This window comes from Hyperoodon ampullatus, assembly GCF_949752795.1.
Source record: "Hyperoodon ampullatus genome assembly, chromosome: 19".
In the NCBI taxonomy this organism is placed as follows: Eukaryota; Metazoa; Chordata; class Mammalia; order Artiodactyla; family Ziphiidae; genus Hyperoodon; species Hyperoodon ampullatus.
The window spans coordinates 35,532,306-35,557,619 of record NC_136932.1 but is presented as its reverse complement, the minus strand read 5'-3'; the positions used below and the strand labels follow the sequence as shown (position 1 = coordinate 35,557,619).

Sequence of the window (25,314 nt, the reverse complement as noted above, 5' to 3'; positions counted from 1 at the left end):
TGAGTGTCTATAAGTTTTCCATGTCATAGTAGATTGAAAGAATGTGTACATGTCAGTGATTTTTTTAAAAATTGATTCCCTTAATATTTTTAAATTAAAAAATAGAAATGATATTGTAGCATTTTACTGAAAAGTATTAGAAATATATTAGTTAATTTAAAACAATCTCGCCATAATAATATTTTACAGAAACCTTTGAATCAAAGTGAAGTGAAGTATTAAATAATAATGTTTTCTTCTTCTCAAACCTGGCAAGAACATGAAGGGTCAAAGCCAGTGGATTTACAGTATTTCTACTAATGTCCAGAAAAATAATTTTCACCTAGTTCTAGTATTGAGAACTATAAAGCAAGTGGTGGAAGGTATGGTTTAAAAAGCTGTCAGAATCCATTATTTTATAGTTTTGTAATAATTCCTCAACAATCTGTATTCAGACTTTATTAGACTACAGATACATTTATTTTTCCCGAAGAGGCACATTTATTGCTGTTTGACATTTGGTATACATTGTATTTGCAAACAGTAACACATTGGTAGAAGGTAGACTGTCTTGCAGTAGGAATGTTGAAAATGTTTTATTTTTAAAACATCAGTGTCTAGAAGGAAGCAGCATGTACGTGTGTCTGTACGCTCTTATGGTTACACCTATCACCTAAAGGGGAATGAAAGAGATTTTCGATGAAAACTGAGTCGCAGTTTATTTGCCTGGGAGTGGTGTCTGTCAGCTTTATTAGACTGCTGTTCACAGTGAGACTTCTTGTCAGAGCTCAGCCTTGTTACCTTCTCTGCAACATATTGAGGAAGGAAACTCTTAGTACTGCTTAATTAGTCAGAGCTCCAGCAGCAGGGAAACACTGTTAAAAGAACCTCCTTCCTCATTTCCTAGAATTTCTAGTGAAAGCTAGTACAAAAGAACTTAAAAGAACCTTAAAAGAACCTCCTTCCTCATTTCCTAGAATTTCTAGTGAAAGCTAGTACAAAACTAATTCTTGAACATATTCCATTTCTGTTGCCTTGGTTGCCAGCTGAACCACACATTTGAAGTCTAAAAAAGAAGGATATGTAGTAATCGCCAAACTTAAACAAATCTTTCTTTCTTTCTTTTTTTAAAAGCCCCCTTGGACAAAGAGAAAGACAACCTGATTTGCATTTAGAACTAGAAAAACATTTACATATTTGTACTGTCTCCCCATTAGACTTTCTTCATGTCTGGGGGAATTCATGGACAGAATCTTTTTTTTTTTAAACAGTAAACAGGGTGGTGAAGAAAAAGCTTTCTTCCAAAATTTGAGTCTATCAGTTTTTTTTTGTTTGTTTGTTTCTTGTTTCTTTTTTTAAAACTACTTCATAATAATCCTGTAACCGGCTAGGTTTCTTATTTATCTCTTCCCAGAAGGTGTTAAAAGTTTGAGAGGACACAGTAATAGGCATCTTTGTGATAGAATCTTTGGAATTTGATTCTAGTATGTAAAAGTTTTAGACCCTGCCTTTGAGTTTTATTATTGCACTGGTCTGTTATCTGGATCAGGAATAGGCAACTACTAGTATTGATACTCGTCAGAGACAGTTGTTTCCCTGCTTAGGGCAGCATATCTTCTCTACCTTCCCACCGCCTTCCACAGGGATCCTCTGTATTCTTCCTGTGTATTGAATACTGTCAGGCACTAAAAACCACTGTTGATCACTGCTTAGGATAAGTTTGCAATTAGAAGATATAACTTGCATTAGGTGGAGGCTTTGAAAAAGACACCTCTATGCCATTTATATGTGTTTCCTCCTTTTAAAATTTCCTTGCATTCAGTTCTTCTTGAACTTTAGTTATAAATATAAAACTTTTTAAATGAGTTTAGGAAAAGATAAGATGAAATATAAGTAACTAATGAAGTTCTGTCCCAGGGACTAGTTTCAGATCCATCTGACATTTGATGTCTACTGGGTGCAGGATTCTGTGGACGATTAAAAACAAAAAGATTAAGACAGTGTCCTTATTTTCTGAGAAATAGCAGTTTAAATAAACTTTCAAGAAGACAGAAATTCAAGAAGTAAGGCATAAGGTAATACAGATCAAAAGTCAAATGAATGGTGCAGGAGGGGTAAGAGCACTTCAGATAAACAACTTGGGGAAAAGTTTCACAAAGGAACAAGGTTTGAACTGGATTTTGAAAGCCCCCTAGAGGAGGTTATGTGGAGAGAGGGGAGAATGGCATTCTGGTGAGTGTCAGCGCACGCTCAATTTGGGGGCCACGTGTAGATCTGTTTCATTGTAGTGGAGATGTCAGTTACAGATTACCTGTTTCTCACTTTCAGCATTTTGCCTTTATTCTTGGTGTTCTATAATTATATGAGAATATGCTTAGGTTTGGATCACCTTTCTGTGTACCGGATGAGTTGTTTTAGTTTGAAGAGTCACATATCTTTTTCTGAGAGAGTTTCTGCTGCTTTTCTTTTGATAGATTCCTTCATGTTTTTCCTATTCTCTTCCTGAAATGTGTGTTATTTGGTTTTTGTATCTCTGAATTCTCTTGGTCTTTGACTTTTATTTTCTATCTCTTTGTTTTCTTGCTTTATATTCTAGGAGATTTCCTTTATTTCCTGACCCTTCTATAGAATATTCTATTTTGGGAATTGATTTTTTATTTCTAAGAGTTGATTCTGGCTTTTTCTTAGTATCCTATTCTTAATTTATGGATGTAAAGTCTGGAATTTAAAAATTCTTTCCTATCCTTTACGTATTCTATTTCCTCAAGGGTCGCTTTTTCTTTTATCTTTGTCTTTCTCCTTTGTGTCAGCTTTTTTCCACATGTCTAGTAGTTCTTGGTTGTCCAGTGATAGTTGAGGATGAGGAAATTAGAAGACTTATTGGAAGCTCTGGTTAGAGGCAGCCAAGTGGTGGGCTTGACTTGACTTTTCTGTGAATGATTTGAGTGCTGGCTGTTAGGCCAGGAATACTCTAGATGCCGTAATGAGTAGGCCAATATTTGCCCTAGGAGGCATTGTTTTTTCCAGATAGCATGTTTGTTTTCTTTAGAGACATGCTCTCTTTTCATTTTGGGGCAGGTGGAAAGGAAAGGAGGAGCTGAGTAAACCTTTCTTCCGGAAAGAATTTTAATCGCTCTTCCATTTCCAGGCTTTTGTACTTTCCAGCTATGAATCCTCTCTAAGGTTCTGCTGGGACCATTACCCATCTCTCGTCTCGGCGGCATGCTCCCCTCCCACCATGTGTTATGAGTGCTAGTTTTCTCTGTTGCTATTTTTTTAACCCCTTATTATGGAAAGTTGCAAATATATCCACAACTGGAGAGTGGTAGCTGAATCTCTATGTATTTATCAGTCAGCTTTAGCAGCTTCAACAGTTAATATGGCTGATAGTATTTTTGTCTATTCCTCTACCCTCCTTAGTTTTAACCAAACCTCAGACATATTATTCCATCCATAAATATTTCAGGATGAGTTTCTAAAAGACAAGGACTCCTTTTTAAAAACACAATCATAATATTATCATTATATCTAGTAGGATAAATGATTCTTTAATATCATCAAATAAGTATTATAGATTACTTCATCACTTTTTTTTTTTTCAAGTTTGAAGCAGGAGCTAAACAAGGTTTTATACTGCACTTGGCTGACAAGTTTTTGAAACTACAGAGTCCCTTCCCTTGGAATTTTTTAGTTTTGTTTTGTCTAGATATTTTTGTCTGCTTTCAGGTGTTCAGAAATTTGTCTAAATTTCTGTTTCTTTATTGTTTATTTCCTTTTAAAAAAAAAATCATTCTTTTCATGTGAGTCCTTAGAGAGTGAGGAGACAACCTGAACAAGAAACCTTGGTTTTTAATTATCATTGGTTAAAATTATCAGTATTTCCAACACATGAAAAAGTGAGTGTTAGAGACTCTTGTACCTGCTACCTAGATGTAAGAGATGTTAGCATTGTGCCATTTGGCTCTTTAAATGAAAGATTAAGCTGTAAAACTAAAGAGTGCAAGGAAAGACGAAAGGAAAAAAATGTTTGGCTACTTTTGACATTACCATCAGGATTGGATTATACTAGGCACTATATGTCTTTTTGATACCCCAAGGGTATTCTTATAAATGTGGCAGGCTTGTGCTAAAATCATGTTCTGTATATAAAATTTGACATGAACAGAAGTAGATATTCCACTGCTGTGTTCTGTGCTTTCATCATGCTGAGTGATGTGTGAGTGCTCAGTGTGCTGAATCATTTAGAATGCACCAGATATGATTGTTACTCTGAAAGAACAGCCCTTTTATCTTCACAACGTATCAGGATTGTACAAGAAGAACCACCAGCTTAAAAGCTAACATTGGAAATAAATAATGATGAGTAAAGATACATTTGGGGGCTTAAGCTAAACATTTGGGAACCATATGTTGTAAATTTAAGAGGCTCTGTTTTGTTGAGACCAAGAGGATCTCATTTTTCTTTATTATATTTGAACAGAAAAAGGCTCAGTTGTGCCATTGAACATGCCTCTCACTGTTGTGGCCTCTCCCGTTGCGGAGCACAGGCTCCGGATGCGCAGGCTCAGCGGCCATGGCTCACGGGCTCAGTCGCTCCGCGGCATGTGGGATCCTCCCGGACCGGGGCACGAACCCGTGTCCCCTGCATCGGCAGGCGGACTCTCAACCACTGCACCACCAGGGAAGCCCTAAAAGAAGTTTTGAAGTCCCCAGTTAATCGCTAGTATTCTTTTTTTTAAATTTATTTTTGGCTGCATTGGGTCTTTGTTGCTGTGCGTGGGCTTTCTCTAGTTGCGGCGAGTGGGGTGCCACTCTTCTTTGCGGTGTGCAGGCTTCTCATTGCAGTGGCTTCTCTTGTTGTGGAGCATGGGCTCTAGGTGCACGGACTTCAGTACTTGTGGCACATGGTCTCAGTAGTTGTGGCTCATGGGCTCTAGAGCGCAGGCTCAGTAGTTGTGGCACATGGGCTTAGTTGCTCCGCGGCATGTGGGGTGTTCTCGGACCAGGGCTCGAACCCGTGTCACCGGCATTGGCAGGCAGATTCTTAACCAGTGCGCCACCAGGCAAGCCCAGTCACTAGTATTCTTAATTCCATGATGAGCCTACTCAGTAGAGCATCATCTTAAAATGCAGAACAGTAATTATAAATTACGTAGGCACTTATTGCTGGTTAAATTGTGGAAGCTTTATCTTTTAAACTTATTATCTTGGATTAACTGTTTTGTTACTACTGGAGTCCTGGTTTCTATCGCAGCGTCATCACGGCCTCTGTGACCTTCAGTGTGTCACTTAACTCTGATTTTATTTCAGGCATTGAATTAGGATAGTGACTTTCATTATTTTGTATGGTGAATGGCAGGGGGTGGGGGAGAGAAAATGAATATGAATAGGAATGAATATGAATCAAGCCAGTGTTGTGCTCCTTTCTTGAAATAAAATCTTGTGCATGAGGCTGACAGGCTGTTTGTGGAGGTGGGAGAGAGCTCTGTGGTCTTGTCTACCTTCATTCCTCAAAATAGTCCCAGGACATCTCTGGTCAGTTCCTGAGTGTGAAAACCATTAGTCTACTTGAGCTTAAAACTTTTTTTCCATCTCTGAAATTTTTAATGTAATCATAGTCATTTGTAATCTCTACATTTTTGTGGTGGAGCCCTTTCACATAATGGCAGTAATTTTATGGTAGAAATATTTATAGGTACAAATTAGTACCCCAAATTAAAAAAGGCCAAATGTGTCAAATTCTGTGGGGTAATCTACTTATTTTGGGCTGGTTTAGATTTACTGCAGCGAACTTTTTTTTCTTCCTGTAGCAAAATATGCATAACATAAAATTTACCATCTTAACCATTTCTTAGTGTACAGCTTAGTGGCATTAAGTACATTCATGTTGTCGTGTATCCATCGCTACCATTCATCTCCAGAACTCTTATTTTCTCAAACTGAAACTCTGTATCCACTAAACACTAACTCCCCATTCCTCTTTCTTCTGGCCCCTGGTAACCACCATTCTACTTTATGTCTCTGTGAATTTCATTACTCTAGGTGCCTCATATAAGTGGCATTATACAATACTTGTTGTTTTGTGACTGGCTTGTTTCACTCAACATGTCCTCATGCTCCATCTGTGTTCTGGTATGTGTCAGAATTTCCTTCTTAAGGTTGAATTATATTGTATGTATATATGACATTTTGTTATCCATTTATCCATTGATGGGCATTTCGGTGTTTCTGACTTTTGACTACGGTGAATAATGCTGCTGTGTGAGATAATCTTTCAAAACTTGCATTCTTAAAGTTCAGAGGTATTTAATCTTTCCCTCAGTTCCACACTCCACCTCCATGCACCTGATGGTTGTACTTGGAGGGCAGTGGTACTAGGTGTGACTGAGCTGGTTCTCTTTGTGGCCCTCCACCCTTGGAGAGTCACTAGTATAATTCTCCTTAAGCTGGACTCAGGTATTGGATGTTAATTCTGAAATATTTATTTAAAGAAATTAATGTGATAAATGCTGTTGAGTTGCTTGTCTCCCGAAAATGAACTTAGTTTTGGTGTTTTAAATCATCTTGATTCTCAAATCGGAGACTTAGACGTTAAAATATATAATCCGTAGTTCTTTACCTATAGTACTGCAAAGTTCTGCTCTTTAAAGAAATATCTGGTTGCTTTGCTTTAGATGAGTTTTCCAACCATTTGTAATCAGGCAGCAAGTTTTTGAGTTCTGATTTACTTCATAATGTTATAGAAGTCCTTTGCTTCTGTAGTGTAGGCATGTTTCTGAAAACTTCTGTCTACTAATAAGGAATTCTACCATTTAAAGGAAACATCATCTCTTTTCAGAGTATTCTTTCTTCTTATTATTATTTAAAATTGAGTCACAGTATAATTACATTACTGTTCTTGAGCAAATGTGTTTGCCCCAGAGTTAATAATTGCCTCATTTAATGGTTCACTGTGAATCTCTTCTCCACATAATTAGCTACTTAGGTGATCACTCAGTTCTTTTTTTCTAGAGTCATCTATCTATACAGTACTCTTGCTGTATTCTGGAGTGGTTGCACTTTATGGCTGGTGCCATTGTTTTGTGAATGCCTATGTTACTCTCCTGAATTTGATTCCCTTTTTCAGGGATTTCATGTTTTCTTCCTTCCTCCCTTCCTCCCTTCCTCCCTTCCTCCCTTCCTCCCCTCCTCCCTTCCTCCCTTCCTCCCTTCCTCCCTTCCTCTCCTCCTCCCCTCCTCCCCTCCTCCTCTCCTCCCCTCCTCCCCTCCTCCCCTCCTCCCTTCCTCCCCTCCTCCCCTCCTCCCTTCCTCCCTTCCTCCCTTCCTCCCTCCCTCCCTCCCTCCCCTCCTCCCTTCCTCCCTTCCTCCCTTCCTCTCCTCCTCCCTTCCTCCCTTCCTCCTCTCCTCCCCTCCTCCCCTCCTCCCCTCCTCCCTTCCTCCCCTCCTCCCCTCCTCCCCTCCTCCCTTCCTCCCCTCCTCCCTGCCTCCCTTCCTCTCTCCCCTCCTCCCCTCCTCCTTTCCTCCCCTCCTTCCTTCCTTCCTTCCTCCCCTCCTCCCTTCCTCCCTTCCTCCCTTCCTTCCTCCCCTCCTCCCCTCCTCCCCTCCTCCCTTCCTCCCTTCCTCCCTCCCTCCCTTCCTCCCTCCCTCCCTTCCTCCCTTCCTCCCTTCCTTCCTCCCCTCCTCCCCTCCTCCCTTCCTCCCTTCCTCTCTTTCTTCCTCTTTCTCTCTCTCTCTCTCTTTCTCTCTTTCTTTCTCTTTCTTTTTCAGTTTTTCTCTCACATTTTGGGGGAGTATATCTTCTAATGGCTTCCTAAGGTAAGTGTTTTTTCTTAGTAAGTAAGGTTTTTGGGTCTTTGCATGTCTGAAAATGCCTTTATCTAATCCTCTTAATAGATTAGTAGTTTTATTGACTATAGAATTCTGGGGTAGATATTTTTCTTCAGAGTTTTGAAAGCGTTGCTCCAATGTTTCCAATGTTCAAGGGTTACTGTTAAAAAGTTATATGCCATTGTGATTCTTGAACTTTGGAATATAACCTGTTTTTTTCTTTGTGGATGATTGTAGGATTTTGTCTTTTCCCCTGTGTCAGAAATCTGCTTTGGTTTTATTTTCCTTTTCTCTTCTTCCTTTCTTCTTTCCTTTCACTGAGCTCTTGGTGGACTCTCTTAAACTAGAAACCACTATCTTTCATTCTAGGATATATGCTTTATTTTTCTTTTATTCTTTTGATTTTCTCCTGTTCTTTTGATTTTCTCCTTTCTGGTAGCTCTCCTGCTGAAACTCCACTTTAGGTTTTGGACCTCTTAGTTGGAGTCCCTCTTTTTCTTAACTTTTTTTCTCCTTCAACTTCGTATGTATTTTCACTTTTTGTTTGTCTTTGGTTGATCCTTGGTTGTCTCACACACACATTCATAAAAGAGGCAACCAAAAGGTGATTGGAAGCTTTGTGATGTGCTTGGTGATATTCACAGTGAGGTGAAGAAGAGGTGCCTGGTTTTTTCCTTTGGAGAATTACCCAGTGTCCTTTTTTCAAAAATAAATGGGCATGGATTAAACTCAATTGAGAGAATGATTACAGATTCTAAATGAATCAGAAAGAAAGAAAAAGTGTTATAACAGTGTTCCTAAATATTTAAATGCCTAGGCAAGGAACAAACACAGAATCACTAGACACAGTAATGATAAACAGCATTAAGGAGCTAGGGAAAAAAGAGCAAATTAAATCCAAAGTAAGTAGAAGAAAGGAAATAATAAAGATAAGAGCAGAAATTAATGAAATAGAAAATGGACAAATAATAGAGAAAGTCACAAATTCAAAAGTGGTTTCTTGGGAAGTTCAATAAAAGTGATGAACCCCTAACAAGACAGATGAAAGAAAAGAAGAAGCCCAAGTTATCATTGTCAGGAATGAAAGAGGGCAATCACTACAGATCCCACAGACAGTAATAGCATACTAAGGAATTATAATAAGTAACTTTATGCCAATAAATTTAATAACCTGAATGATATAGACAGATTCCTTGAAAGACATAAATAATAAAAACTAACCCAAGAAGAAATGGAAAATCTGAATACCCCTATATCTGTTAAAAATTGGATTTAGAGTGAAAAACTTTCACTTTCAAAGGAAACTTGGGGCCCCAGATGGTTTTCCTGGTAAATTTTATCAAACATTAAAGGAATAAATAAGACTAAGCTTCCACAAACTTTTTCAGCAAATAGAAGAGTAGGGAGCGTTTCCCAATTCATTTTATGAGTTCAGTGTAACCCTGATATCAAAACTGGAAAGGGATATTATTAAAAAAATACTACAGACCACTATCCCTCATGAACATACACTTGAAAATCCTCAGCAAAATATTAGCAAATTGAATCCAACAATATATAGAAAGGATAATATGTCATGACCAAGTGGGATTTATCTTAATTTGACATTTGAAAATTATCAATATAATTCACTGCATTAATAAAATAAGGAGAAAAATGGCATAATCATTTCAGTAGATGCAGAAAAAACATTTAACAACATTCAATATCCATTCATTATAGACATTCTCATTAAACTAGGAAAAGAGGGGGGAACTTTCTCAGCTGTTCAAAGTACATCTATGAAAAACCTATAGCTAATATCATACTTAGAGACAAAAGACTTAATGCTTTCTCCAAGATTAGTCATAAGACAAGAATATCTGTACTCACCAATTCTATTCAGTATTATACCGGAGGTCTTAGCCAGTGCAATGAGGTAAGCAGAAGAATTAAAAGACACGAAGATTGGAAAGAAAGAAGCAAACCATAGGACTTCCCTGGTGGTCCAGTGGTAAAGAATCCGCCTTGCAATGCAGGGGACGTGGGTTCGATCCCTGGTCAGGGAACTGAGATCCCACATGCCACGGGGCAGCAGAGCCTGTGCACCACAACTACTGAGCTCGAGTGCCTCCACTAGAGCCCTCCTGCCGCAAACTACAGAGCCCACGTGCTCTGGAGCCCGCACGCCACAACTAGAGAAGAGAAAACCTCCCGCCACAACTAGAGAGAAGCCTGCACGCCACAGTGAAAGATCCCTCATGCCTCAACAAAGATCCGTATGCCGCAACTAAGACCCAACGCAGCCAAAAGATAATAATAGTAATAATAAAATAAATAAATAAATAAATCTTTAAAAGAAAAGCAAACCAGTCTTTTTTTTTTTTTTTGGCAGATGATATGACTATATGTGTAGAAAATCCTAGTTAATTTACAAAACGTTAGAATTTACAAACATTAGTGACTTTAGCAGGGTCGCAGGATACATGATCATTATTCCAAAATCAACGTAAAACATATTAGTAAAGGAACACCTGAAAAGTGAAATTGAAAAAATGATTGTCAGAGAATGAAAAGGTGTAAAATACTTAGTGATAAATTTAGTGAAAAATGCATAAGACTTCTACACTGAAACTACAAAACTATAATATGTTGCTGAGCAAACTTAAAGACGTAAATACATGGAATTTATATGGAAATGCAAAGGATCTAGAATAGCCAAAAACAGTTTTATAAAAGAATAAGTTGGAGGACTTAAACTTCAAGGTTTGCTATAAATCTACAGTAATTAGGGCTTTGTGGAAGGACATTAAGGATAGACAAATAGATCAACAGAATAGAATAGAAAGTCCAGTAGACATAAAATCCATTTTTAAAAAAAAATTTATATTGGAGTATGGTTGATTTACAATGTTTTGTTAGTTTCAGGTGTACAGCAAAGTGAATCAGTTATATGTACATCAGTACTTATGTCCACTCTTTTTTTTTTTAGATTCTTTTCCCATATAGGCCATTATAGAGTATTGAGTAGAGTTCCCTGTGCTGTACAGCAGGTTCTTATTATCTATTTTATATATAGTAGGGTGTATATGTCAATCCCAATCTCCCAATTTATTCCTCCCCCACTTATCCCCTAGTAGCTATATTTGTTTTCTACATCTGTGACTCTACTTCTGTTTTGTAAATAAGTTTATTTGTACCCCTTTTTTTAGGTAATCAGTATCATGCGATATTTGTCTTTCTGTGTCTGACTTACTTCACTCAGTATGACAATCTCTAGGTCCATCCATGTTGCTGCAAATGGCATTATTTTGTTCTTTTTTATGGCTGAGTAATATTCCATTGTGTATATGTACTGCATCTTCTATTTACAATAGCCAGGACATGGAAGCAACCTAAATGTCCATCAACAGAGGAATGGATAAAATCCACTTATTTTTGATCAGCTGCCTATACAGTTCAGTGGGGAAAAGGAGAGAATTTCCATGGTGATGGAACAACTGGAAGAAGGAATGGAACAGAGTAAATCTTGATTCCTACTTTATGCCATACGCAAAAAGTAGTTTGACATGGATCATAGATCTATGAGGAAACATTCTATAAAGCTTATAAAAGAAAATATCCAAATCAGATTGTGATCTGGCATAAGGAAAGATTTTTTTGACAGGACAAAGAAAGAAATAACTACTAAAAAATGATAAATTGGATTTTACCAAAATTTAAAATTTCTGCTCATCAAAAGCTTCTTAAGAAAATAAATAGGCAAGCTACATACTGGGAGAAAATAGTCTCAGTTAATATATCTGACAAAGAACTTTAGTAAATATAATGAAGTACAACACAAAACAAAGAAAAATGTGGGTTAAAGACTTAACAGACATTTCCCCAGAGTGTATAGGAATGGATAATAAGTACATGAAAAACGTGCTTAACAACATCATTAATTAGGGAAATGCAAATTAAAACCACAAGGAAATACCATACATACTGTCAGAATGCATAAAATTTAAAAGACCATGCAGTATATTGGCAAGTATAGGGTGTAATTGGAATTCTCACATATTGTTGGGGAAGTAGAAAGTGGTACAATCACTTTAGAAAACTCTTGGATAGTTTCTTATATAGTTAAACGTACATCTACCTCATGACTCAGGAATTCTACTCATTATTTACCCAGAATGAAAATGTCCTCAGAAAGACTTGCATACAGATGTTCATTAAAAACTTTATTCGTAATTGCCCTCAAACTAGAGACAACCCAGATGTCTAATAATGGAAGAATGGATAAACAAATTGTGGTATATAATTCAATGAAATTCTCAACAGTAAAAAAGAACAAAGTACTGATGCCCACAGTCACATTGATGAATCACCGAAAATGCTGAGCAGAAGAGACCAGACACAAGAAAACACACCGTCTGATTGTCTCTATGAAATTCTGAAGGAGGCAAAACTAATTTATGGTGGCTGAAATGAGACAGCGTGTGTCTCTGGAGGGGACTGAAAAGCATGGCTGAAGAGAACTTTCCAGGGTGATGGAATATCCTATATCTTGTTAGGGTTGTGAGATATAAGGGTGTACGTGTTTGTTAACTCATCAACTCAGTACTTAATGGTTTGTGCATTTCACTATATGAAAATGATACTTCAATTACGAAAAGGCCAGAACAATAATGATAAAAATTATGAGTATATTATTTACTTTCACTAAACAGTACTTGTGGCTTTCTGTTCTTGTTCTCAAAGCACCTCTGTGTTTCCTCAGTCACTGATAAGTATATGCACCCTGTGTTTTTATTGGATTTGGCTCCTGTGCCTGTGACAAATTTTGTTTCTGCCCATTTAGTTTCCCTTGTCATGATGTTTGAAAGAGACCTGGAGTGAAAAATTAAAGAAGGTTATCAGGTAGCTTTTGAGGATTAATCTGGAACATTCATCAAGTCACATGAGGTGTGGTGTACCCTTAAGTAGTTACAAGGTGCAGGGACATGTTGTCTTTACTATGCTTTTAAAAGCACATTTACCAGTGGTGTTTGCTTCCCTCCCTCCCTGCTTCCCTCCCTCCCTCTCTTTCTGTTTTTAAGTATAGAAAAGTATAAAGAAGAAAACCAAAATGGCCCATAATTTTACTGTCCAGATAATTGATGTTACCCTTTAAAAAATGAGTAGTATATGCTTCTAGTAAGAGAATTCAGTTGGTATAGAAAGTTATAAAATGAAAAGCTCCATGTCCTTAATATTGCTCTCTGAAGGTACAACTTTATTATAAAGTATAATATGTCCTTTCAGAAAAACTTGTTCATATATCAAGATATGTGATAATTTATATAAAACCATGAAAATATTTATACAAAAAGTAGTTTTATTATACACTGCTTTGTAGCTTTTTTTTTCACATAGTACATCTTGCAGATATTTCTAAATTAGCACATACCCTATTTTTCAGTCAGTTGTGTACCTTTCATTGCATGTTATAGCCAATTTAGATTATTTTCATTTTTAAATTAAAAAGTGTTTTAAGAATAACTTTGTGTTAGTGAAATGTTGCATTTTTTTTAAATTAAAAAATGTTTAATGATTATAGATTGACAGTTTTTGGCCTTTCTCCTATGTTAGGAGACTTGGAAGGCGCAGCTGTGTCTTCTCAGCCCTGGCGCCATTGACATTTTAGGCTGGACAACTCTTTGCTGTAAAGGCTGTTCTGTGTGTTGTAGGGTGTTTAGCAGCACCTCTGGACCCTACTCGCTAGATGCTGTGGTGCCGCCCCCCCTCCCTCAGCTGTAACAACCAAAAATGTCTCCAGACCCTTGGGGTGCAGAGTTGCCCCTGTTGAGGACCACTGACACACACAGCATTGCAGGTACACCCGGATGGTTGCCATTGCCTCTCCTGATGGAGGAGCTGCAGAAGTCAGATACAAGAGATGTGTTCCTCCTTAGCTTGGGGTTTCAAAGGGTGCAAAAAAGGGGAATGTAGGGAAGGGATATAGGGATATCTCATAGAGCCCAGGGAGTGTGTCACAGTTTTGTGAGCGACTGACAGCTGTCAGAAACCAAAGCAACCCAATAGGTGTTCTGTCATATGTTCAGCAACTGTTTATTGAATGTCTGCCATCTACTAGGTACTGTGGTGGCCACTGGGTATTTCATGTTGAGAAAAAGAGATGTGAGTGCTGCTTCATGAAGCTTAAGGTTTAGAGGTAGACACAGACATTCAGCGAATGAATGAATGAATGAAATTATAAATAGTATACCTGCTATTGAAGGACTATAACCCGATGCCATGAAAGAATGAAAGAGGGGCCTAATTTGGAGTGGAGATGGTGAAGAGATAGCCATGGAAGGCTTCTAAACCTGTGTAGCTTTTTACTAGTTTTGGGGAAGGGGCTGATAAGAGTGTTCCAGGTGGAGGGAAGAGCATGTATTTGAAGTTTCAAAATATCAAGGTGGGAAAGGTTCAGCTTTTTATGGAACTGAAAGAATGCCAGTTTGAATGGAGAATAATTGAATGAGAAGGAGAAGTGGATTTAAAGTAAGGGTGGAGAGGTAGTCATGGGCCAGATGATACAGGGTCTTGTAGGCAGAGTTGGGGTGATGTACAAAGTGTAGTGGGAAGCTGTGGCACGTTATAGGCAGGTGAGTGACATGATCTGATTTACGTTCTGAAGTGATGATTCTGGCTGCTGTTTGGGGTATGCACTGGAGAGAGGCAAGAATAGAATTAGGGAGACCCAGCAAGGCTGTGGTAGTGTAGCTGAAATATATGGGTGGTGATGACATTGAGTTGACGTTGGAGGCAGAGGGAAATGGACAGATTCCGGAGATTTTTGGAGGCAGCATTCACGGAAATTGGTAATAATTTGAATGTGGGTTGTGAAGAGGGGAAGGCATTCCTAGTGACTTCCAGAATTCTGGCTTGAATGATGGGTTCAGTTGCCATTACTGATGGGGGGCCACTGGATGTGTCTGGAGCTTCAGTGGACAAGGGAGCACAGAAGAGCAAGAGTTAAGCTTTAGATGTGCTAAGTGTGAGATGCCTGTGAAATATCCTATCAGAGATATCAAGGAAATAAACATGACACATACTCTGGTGTCGAAAATAAGAGTCTGGTGTGCAGAGAAAAGGGTACAGATGGGAGATAAAAAGTTGAGAGTTGTCAGCATATAGATGATAACATTGTCTAGGAAGAGAGTGTATCTTGATGAGACTGTTGGGTCCAGGGCTGAACCCCGAGGAAATCTGACGTTCAGAGACTGGATACAAGAGGAGCAACAGGCTGAGATAGGAGAGACGTTTGAGAGGTAGGAAGCAAATCCATAGAGGGTGATGTCATGGGAACCGAGCATCATTTCCGAGGGCGGGGGTGGGGGGTGGTCAGCTAGGTCTAATGTTCTGAGAGTACTGGTAAGGCTGCTTTGCTAGTGATGACTCCTGAGATGCCCTTTTAAACTACTCTGATTTCTTGTAATACTTGGGGGGATGAGGTTTTAGCCACCAGTGGAGATTGGAGCCCAAATAGGGAAAGGATCTTATGAAAACTTGTAACCTGTTGGTTTAGGTCTGCTTTCCTAACCTTTTCTATAAGGAGCACAGCCAGAAAAACCATTTCAGTGGTATGCTTTGAGCATAGGTGAGAAACATCAGCTCAAAGGGAATATGCAGCAAGATGTAAACGTGAATGTTTGTGTGTTCTATTACTGTCTTCCTGGTTGATTAAAGAAAAAGTGTTTTCTACTTCATAAGTCAATAGTACTGCAAAATACTGCAGACTTGTACAATTAATATCTTCTGTTCACTGAATATGGATATCAAAAGTTGAATGTTGATCTCTGGAGTCTTTGAGCAATTCTTGTAGAAATCTTTCTTTTTTCAGTTTTTCCTCTTGCCTCATCTTAGATCTTAGCAAAGATACTCATTTTGTTAGTAGTGCCAGGAAGCAGGCAGTTTCCATGGCAACTGACAGATTGCATTTACTGTGGAAATTTCCGGAATTGACAGAGCTGCATTGCAGAAGGATGCATAAAGCACTATTCATCTAGAGATCCTAACAGTATGGACCCAGAAGAAGAGTTGCAGTGCTGTGCAGGGTATGTGTTATGTTTATTTTCCTGTCTAAGGAGGATTACGAGTTATGAGGAGAGGGTAAAACAGCTTGAGGCGTTTTAGTATATATGCTGGCTTGCTAAAATCAGAGAAGCTTTGGGAAAAAGGAGGAAAAATAATTTGGGAAGAAGGATGTGTTCGATAGCATTGGGAGGAAATCAAGATAAAGATAAATGAAGTAGAAGAATGTGATAATGAAATAAGAGGAGAAAACACACTTCAAACTGATTAGATAATAAAGGGGTCTTACAGATAGATGGTGGTTCTAGACACAAGAAGGTATTTATTTATCAAAGGAAAATTAGCAGGCGTTGGCAAGCTCAGGGAATCACGTTCTCCTGTACGGGAAGGAGAATGCTGGTAAGGTAATGAGCTGCCACCTGCTGAAGGGCGATGCGCAGCTGTGCGGGCTGCTCTGGGCGTGGGGAGGTGTGCTGCCGCCTCGGGTCCTCCCCTGCACGCAGGGAGAGTAAGGGAAGGGCCGTTAGACCCTCAGTCCTACTCCCTGTGGATTTGTGGAGGATTTTTAAGAAAAAGCCTGAAATGTATCTCGAGATTAAATTCTGGAAATAAAACTATAGGACTTGGGTAGATAAATGGAATTTCTTATCCTCCAGAGCATGATTGTAAATTTGAAAGAGAAATGATATGAAAAATAGATAGGATTTAGGTCATTTAAATGATAGGTGATATCTAGCTGACTAGATGTCATGTAGGTTATGTAGACAGCAAACTACAGCTCATGAGTATTCATCTAGAGATGAATACAAATGTGGCCTGCTGCTAGTTTTTGAAAATAAAGTTTTATTGGAATGTAGCCACACCCATTTGGTTACACAGTTGCCACAGAGACTTGTGTAGATGGCAAAGCCTGAAATATTTATTGTCTGTCCCTTTACAGAAAAGTTTGGTGACTTGTGATTTAGATGGTGTATTGGATTCCTAGGGCTGCTGTAACAAATTCCCACAGACTTGGTGGCTTAAAGCAACAGAAATTTATTCTCTGGGGTTCAGGAGGCCAGAAATTTTGAAGTCAGGGTGTTGGCAGGGCTGTGCTTCTTTGGAATACTTTAGAGGAGGATCCTTCCGTCCTGTTCCTAGCTCGGGTAGCTCCTGGCGTCCCTTGGGTTTTGATACTATAACTCCAGTTGCTGCCTGTCCTTACTTCCCTGTCTCTGTGTGTCTCTGTTTCCTTTTCTGTCTCTTTTAAGGACACTCATCATTATATTTAGGGTCCACCCTAATCCAGGATGGTCTTTTCTCGAGACCATTTTCTTAATTACATCTGTAAAGATAAGGTCACCTTCTGCGGTTCCAGGTGGACATACCTTTTGTTGGGGCTACAGTTCAGCCCACTGCATGTGGTGTTAAAGAACTGGGTTTTGGCTTCTTAGACTACATTCTGTGTTAAGGTTTCCTTTGGAAACCTGTGAGACATATCCTCTGAAGTAGACTTGTTGACCTGCTTCAGAGGGTGTTAAATTTACTTTTCAAGAACCGGACAATACAGGCATAGTTAAAAATCATAGCAGACAGCCTCTGTGATGCAAACAGAAGCAGCTGGGTAGAGGTAGTACTGGAATATTCGCAGGAGAAAAGGTACTAAAATATTCACAGGAAACCATGAGCATTGTCTAACGTTACATGTCTCCATCAGTCTCTCCTCAACTCCCACCCCCTAAAAAACAACAAAGTGAATCTGGAAATCTAATGAAAGGTAGTTGGAACCAAAATGAGAATCAGAATTTTGAGAGATTAGACTCATGACTAGATTATGACAATGGGAAATACATATATGATTTAAAATAAGTAGATTCCATACATGAGTAGAGTGAACAGAGCTGTAAGTTTGAGACTTGACTCTGGTTAGAGAGCCTTTGTATCGTTATAAGAGCATATGGACTGTTGGCCTAGGCAGGCGAGGTCTGTGATGTTTCCTCTACCTTCTGAGCACATTTATAAGCCATAGTAATGACAGTAGATCTCTATCCTTGCATCCCTCGGAAGTTTCATCTAGCATATTTGGGTATATTTGGAAATGTTTAAGCAGTGATACATGCCCATGCTGACGAATCACATGGTAGCCAGGGGATTCCAGGGTGGGTGCTGGAGCTGCAGAGAAAATCCTCCTCACTCTGTGATCTCAGGGACCCCAGCCTAGTGCCTGCGTCCTCAGCTGTGCACCTGAAAATGAAGCCCCTGGTGTAGACTTGATGGAGATAATCACCAGCAGAATTAAGCAAAGATGGTTAGAAGTGGATCCAAATTAGGGTTCACCAAGAATAAGCAGTACCAAACTAGCATACTATACTTAAAAAAAAAAAAAAAGTTACTGGGTTGTAGATCAGGAATTTGCCGTGGGCTGGGTGTTTCTTGATTTCACCATATGTGGGTACAGAGAAGGAACACGAAGCCTGAGCCAGGATTTTCAGGCACAGTTTCCTGAAGGGCAAGACTGGATGAAGTTCGTATATTCTTTCTAATTGAATTCTGTTAGTCTGTGACTGTGTGTATCTTGAACACCAAACTGAGATGTTAGCAAGCGGTAGGACTGGAAGTTTTCTTTTCTTCTTCCTTTAACAAGATGTTTTGTGTACTAAGTCCCACCCATGTTGAATTGTGTGCTTCAGCTTAAACAGCTTCAGAGAAAGATTCAAATTTAGCTACAATCACTTTATTTTTTATATAAATTTATTTATTTATTTATATATTAGTTGGCTGCATTGGGTCTTTGTTGCTGCGTGCGGGCTTTCTCTAGCTGTGGTGAGCGGGGGCTACTCTTCGTTGTGGCGTGCGGGCTTCTCATTGCGGTGGCTTCTCTCGTTGTGGAGCACGGGCTCTAGGCGCGCAGGCTTCAGTAGTTGTGGCTCACGGGCTCAGTAGTTGTGGCTCGTGGGCTCTAGAGCGCAGGCTCAGTAGTTGTGGCACACAGGCTTAGTTGCTCCGTGGCATGTGGGATCTTCCCTGACCAGGGTTTGAATCCGTGTCCCCTGCATTGGCAGGCGGATTTTTAACCACTGCGCCACCAGGGAAGCCCTGCTACGATTACTTTAACTTTTAATTTTTCTGTTGTCATCTAGAATCTATGTATGGAAATAGAATGAGATAAGGTTTAAAGCATAGACTGGGATTAAATTAAGCTGGTTGATCATAGTTCATAAAAGCTAAAATTTAAGTACTATAAGGGGTTCAAAAATATACTAGATTTCAAGTAGATATATTATATAAAATAGATGCATAGCAAAACGTGTCTGTTAATAAAATTTATTTCTATAAAATCTTTTTTTCTCTTTGACTTATTTAGATAAATGTCCCCCCAAAATAATAAAAATAAGCTTGAGAATGTAGTTGCTTCATAGATATGTGTTTAAAAGATAATTCACATAGTAATAGTACTAAAAATTAGCTACAGATTAGGAATAAAAATAGTGGTTCAGACCCTTGGTTCTTATTTGCTTGAGGAACTAAAGTTATGACTTTATAAAAGCAATTTCATATTTGTAGTACAAAATAATGTATGAGTAGCAGCTGCCTGCTAAAATATTTAAGAAACAAAGGTGAAAATATGAAACATAGAAAACTAAGACAACTTAGTGCTAAATGCTATTCTTATTGCTAATAACAATAACAGCCAGGGTAAAGAAAAAATGTACCCAGGGTTTCTCTTCCAACATTCCTGCAGAGACTGCCTGAGGTAAGGGGGCCTTTTCTGAGCCTCTAGTCTCAAAGACCGAGCTTCTTCATTCTCTTTCCTGCCCTCCCCTGTCACTGGTAACTACAGAAAATACCTGGAGGGGACGGGAGGAGGAGGAGAGGTGGATGCAGACACATTCCACTGGGTAGTGTGGTCGTTCTGAGAAGTGTTGTAGGTGGACGCAGAGAAGGGTTGTAGCAGCAAAGTAGACTGAGAGTTGTATTTTTATATTTGCTGCTGTCAGCTGAGAGCACAGCATTAGAGAACAGGGAGATTGTGGGGAGGAGCATTTGCCTTTGGAGCAGTGAGTGCTTTGATTGAATGCACTGAGCCCTGGGTGCCTCACACTGTACACGTGCTTTCAGCTGTAGATGTGGGACAGGCAGATCCCTTTCACACAGAGTGGGGCCCAAGGAAACTCAGTCTCTCTCTCTTGACAGTTTTGAGGTATAATTGACATGTAATAAACTGCACCTATTTAAGGTGCACATTTGCTGAGTTTTGAGCTGTGTGTGCACCTGTGAGACCATCACCACAGGCAACATCATGAACACATTCATCATCCCCCAGAGCTTCCTCCTGCCCCCTTGTAGCTTTTATATCCACACGTTTGATTTGGTTTTTCTCTCCATTCTTTAGTTTCTTGAACATATGGAATACAGTAATAAACACTGTTTCATTGTCCTTGTCTACTTATTCTAGCATCTCTGTCATTTCTGGGTCACTTTGAATTGGTTGCTTTTTCTCCTTATGATGGGTCATAGTATCTTGCTTCTTTGCATCTTGATGATTTTAGATTGCATGCCAGACATTGGGTGCTGGCTGTTTTTGTATCTTATAAATATTTTTGAGCTCTGTCTTTTGGTTAAGTTCCTCGGAAACAGTTTGATCCTTTCGGGTCTCTTTCTTCAGCTTCGGTAGGTGAGACCAGATCCTTCGGCGTGCTTTCCTGAATTCCCCATGAGTTGTGGAGTTTTCCACTCTTGTGGGCAAGAACGGGAGTTGTTGCATGAGCCTGGGTATCGTTCCCTGTAGTGCTTTTGGGTGGTTCTTTCCGCAGCCTTGTGTAGGTTCCTCATAAGCTTGTGCTGGTCAAGGGGGGCCCCTGCACGTCTGTGGGGTCCTCCTTCTGTGCGGCTCCCTCTTACCTAGTGCTCTGCCTCGAGAGCTCGGTCTCCCCAGACTCCCAGGTCCGTCGCCTCCTCGTGAGGATCTGCTGGATCTGCCCCGCCTGTGTTGCGGTCTGTGAAGTCTCCCTAGGCAGTACGCACGCTGGGGTGGCTGCAGGGCTCGCCTCCTGTATTTCCTGCCTCTCAGCGCTCGCTCGCTGCCTTTTGTTGTCCACTGTCCAGGGTCTTCAAGACCTTCCCGTGTATTGTCTTTTTTTTTCAGTTGTTTCAGGTGTGAGTATCAGTCTGTCTCCTGATGCTCCATAATAGCCCAAGCACAAGTGCCACAGATACTCATCGTGACATAGGAGGAGAATTATGGAATTAGGGAATAATATCTTCAATGCTTTGAGAAAGAGCATCTCTGAATATGATATTTTGAAGCATTCAAAATCGTTTTTTACAAGAATAATTAGCATTTGTAATAAAGTAGAAGAAATCATGGCATTCATAAAAAAAGGATTGGAAAATACTGAGGAGAGAACAAATTTGGATAAATAGGCAACAGAATTACTGAAAAGGGTGATAGATGAGAAAAAAAGACATTGCTAGGAAACTGAAAATGCAGTGGTGGAATGAAATCCATATTGCACGTGGAACTTAAATGGTACTGCATGACAGCAAAAGAAAAGAATGTGATGGGAATAATTGATTTGAAAACATACAAAGTACCATATTTTTTACGTATGTAAATGCATAAATACAATCGGAAGGTAAACAACACCCTGGAGAAATATTTGCAATACAGGACGAAGGGTTGATAGGTATGTTAATAGAAAAAGAACTTTTTAGCAGAAGCAGCGACAGCAAAACAAACACCCGTCTAGGAGGGCTCTGGCTAAGGGGGTGTTATCTCAGGTGGTTAATCAAAGAAACGCTGTTTACCAAATAGCTCAGAACATCCAACTCCAAGAGTAATACATCAAAATGCCACTTAAGAGTGAGAGATCTAACCCCAGTCACCTTTCCAGTTGGCCTGAGGGAAAGGGTGCAATGGGCCAGGCACAGACTCTCCCTGCTGGTGCTGCTCAGTCAGCGCAGACTCTCCAGGCAGTGTTATGCAACCATGTGGACCCTGTAATGGTTGATACGTCAACGATGCACTCAGTGAAGTCTGTAAAGCAGTAGGTGCAACAGGTCATTCGGTGACCTATCCACATAGTACAGAAAAATGCAAAGGATCTATAGTGAATTGTTAATAGTGCTTTTCTCTGGATTATGATTGATTTTTCTTTTTAAATTTCTCTTCTACCTGTGTAGCTGTGAGAGGGATTTAGGATTGGGTAGTCTGCTTGGAAAAAGAGGTTCAGGAACTTGTCCTGCTGCTGAATTTGCACAGCAGAACCCTGTGTTTAGTAGATAGTGGGGCTGGGGCTAGAGCTCTCCCAGGTAACCTTGGTCGTGCTGTTCTGTTTCTTTAAAAAACAAGCCCACCCACCTACATACAAAGCCCCAGGCAGCTTTATCAGACACATGAGGTAGAAATAAAGCTTTTCTCAGGGCCCAGTCTGATTACGTTCTGGAACATTATGTCACAGTTCTTTAGTTGTTTTGGAATCGGAAGGATTTCAGAAATTCATAGATTAGTCTGGGCCAATGAAGGGATGGTAATTAAAATACAGTAGTGATGATTCAGTATTAAATAGTAAACGGACAAGTTGCTCATTTCTATCCAGAAGATCAGTTATCAGAGAAAGTACTGAGACATGCAGATGGCCAACAGACACTTGAAAAGATGCTCAATATCACTAATTATTAGAGAAGTACAAATCAAAGCCACAATGAGGTATCACCTCACAGCTGTCAGAATGGCCATCATCAAAAAGTCTACAAATAATAAATGCTGGAGAGGGTGTGGAGAAAAAGGAAACTTCCTATAGGACTATTGGTGGGAATGTAAATTGGTGCAGCCGCTGTGGAGAACAGTATGGAGGGTCCTTAAAAAACTAAAAATAAAGCTACCATATGATCCAGCAGTCCCACTCCTGGGTATATATCTGGGAAAAAAAACCTCTAATTTGAAAAGATACATGCACCCCAAGGTTCATAGCAGCACTATTTACAATAGCCAAGACATGGGACCAACCCAAGTGCCCATCAACAGACAGCTGGTTTAAGAAGATGATATATATATATCCGGAATATTACTCAGCCATGACAGAGAATGAACTATTGCTATTTGCAGCAACATGGATGGATCTAGAGAATATTATACCTAGTGAAGTAAGTCAGAGAAAGACAAATACTATATATCATATATGTGGAATCTAAAAAATAAAAATGAATCTATATACAAAATGGAAATAGACTCACAGACATAGAAAACAAACTTATGGTGCTAACTCCGCCTGCCCTTGAATACGTAGACTTACCCACCCTGTGAGTGGCAGCCCGATACAAGGCATGAGAGAGACATTGCCAGAGCATGTGTACCCTCCCTGTAGGGTTAGCTCTGAAAGAGAGGAATTGAATGGAGTGTGTTCAGTTTCTTCTCTGTATTCACTGATCAGTCAGTAAGGCCTCAGGTGAGAGACCAGATCCCTCTGCGTGGAACAGTGAGGCGTGGGAGGAATAAGTGTTCCCTTCAACAATTGGGAGAGGTAAGCCCTAAAATCTTTGATATTTTCCATTCATTCATATGGCATCTTCTTATAAAGCCAGGGAATATTGTCATTTGAAAAGGAACATGAAGATACTGACCACATGGGACATATACCCAACCTGTTTATAGTAGCTGTTGAATATCTGTTGGTAAGAGATGGTATGTCCATGAATTGATTTTCCAAATTTGATTCAAATTGATAAGGTTGATTAATTTTTTTTTTACGTTTTAATCCTTTGTGTTGGTGTCTGTAGATTTCACCAGAGTCTATTATTACCACTAAAATTCTACTAGCCTTTATATAGGAGAAAATATATTAATGGTAACATCAGTGTATATCTAAACAGCTTCCCTGGTGCTGTTAATATCTATCCAAAAATATATACTGTTTGAAATACTGTATTCAAGAGATACATTACGCATTTAATTCAGATTTGTGATCTGTAAGGCATTAAAAAAATGTAAGTGTGTAGCTGAGTTTTTACCTGGAATGTGTATCATTTGATAATCTAATTATAAGTCCTAATATAACAAAGACTACTAAAACTTGTTTTCATATTAAAGACCTCTACATCCAGAGGAGAATATTACTAATTTTTCTATGGACTTTTTTCTACTGGACTTTCCTATGTAGAGGGCTAGATAGGGGGCTGGGATTGTATTCCTTTCTGAGACTTGGGTTAATTTGAGATTTGGAACCTCAGTCCTTTGCTTGTTTCTTGAGTGGACCCAGCAAAAACATTGGAGGGGTGTCCTGGTTAAGTATTGCCCATGTAGAGCACTTACCCTATTTTAGAAGGAACATAAGAGTAAATAACTTGTTTACTGATAGGCAGAGGTGTTGAGGATGACTCACAGGTTTGTGGAGTTGAGTCAAAGTAATTTCCAGGTAAGAAATTAATAATGAAATGACTGGGAGTTTCTGATACTGTCTAATAGAAGTAACACTTAAATCTTGTTTGATAGATTTGCTTAAAGTTAAAGAACTATAACTAGGGTTTTGGCCGCTTGGTACAGTTGCCTCAGTGATTGACTGCTAGAGTTTCATGGTAAAGGTTCAAGTCACGCTTCCAGATCTGGTTACTACAGTGCTTTATCTACGTACAGTTCTTCTTTGGAAGCAATCATGGTTGGACTAACTCTTATAACAGTATCTGTGAAATTGACTCAGTTTCATTGGAAAGATCGCCAGTCCAGTACGAATGAAGACTCTATGAACATGCCTTGGTGATGGCATAACCGTAGCATGTTTTTCCGTGGTTTTCACAACTCTTTTCCTGTCTAAGTGGGAAAATGGAACTCTGGGTAGTAATCACATTCTCCTGTTCATCTTTTTCTTTTGCAGCTGTATTGAGATATCATTCATACACCATACTGCTCACCCATTTAAACTGTATAACCCTACTGCTTTTAGTATATTCAGGGTTGTACATCTGTCACCTTACTCATTTTTTGAACATTTTCATTAGCCTAAGAAGATAACTCACATTCCTTATCTGTCAATCTGTTCACTTTCAAAAAGAAAAAAGAATCTTATCCAGAAACCATACAGCAGTCCTACAGTAAGCTAAACTATTAGCAGAGATATTTCATAATTCTAAAATTTGATCTTCAGTGTGATAGACAATATTATAACTCATTTTTCTCTGACTTTATGCAGTAATGAAATATTCATTTCATTTCTCAGGAATGCTAGCAACAGACGTTATATGATACAGTGTAATCATGAGTGATAGCCTTTGCCATATTCTATTGGCTAGAAGCAAGTCGCAGGCCCCATCCATATTCAAACAGAGGAGCTTATGCAAAGATGTGGGTGCCAGGAAAGTGGAGGTCATGGGCAGCACCTTAGAGCCTGGCTGCCACTACCGTCAGCAGTAGACTAGTGCTGTATATTTCACCAGTGATTAAATTGAGCCATAAAGATGGTGTTTTCTTGCCAATGATCATAGAACAATAGT

At 39.3% G+C, this 25,314-nt stretch overlaps 1 protein-coding gene across 4 annotated transcripts in view; it reads left to right on the top strand.

Moving 5' to 3' along the window:
• MAP2K4 (mitogen-activated protein kinase kinase 4) overlaps positions 1 to 25,314 on the top strand; it is a gene marked incomplete at both ends in the record, with an annotated part of 102,648 nt that overhangs the window by 31,759 nt on the left and 45,575 nt on the right. The window lies entirely within an intron of this gene.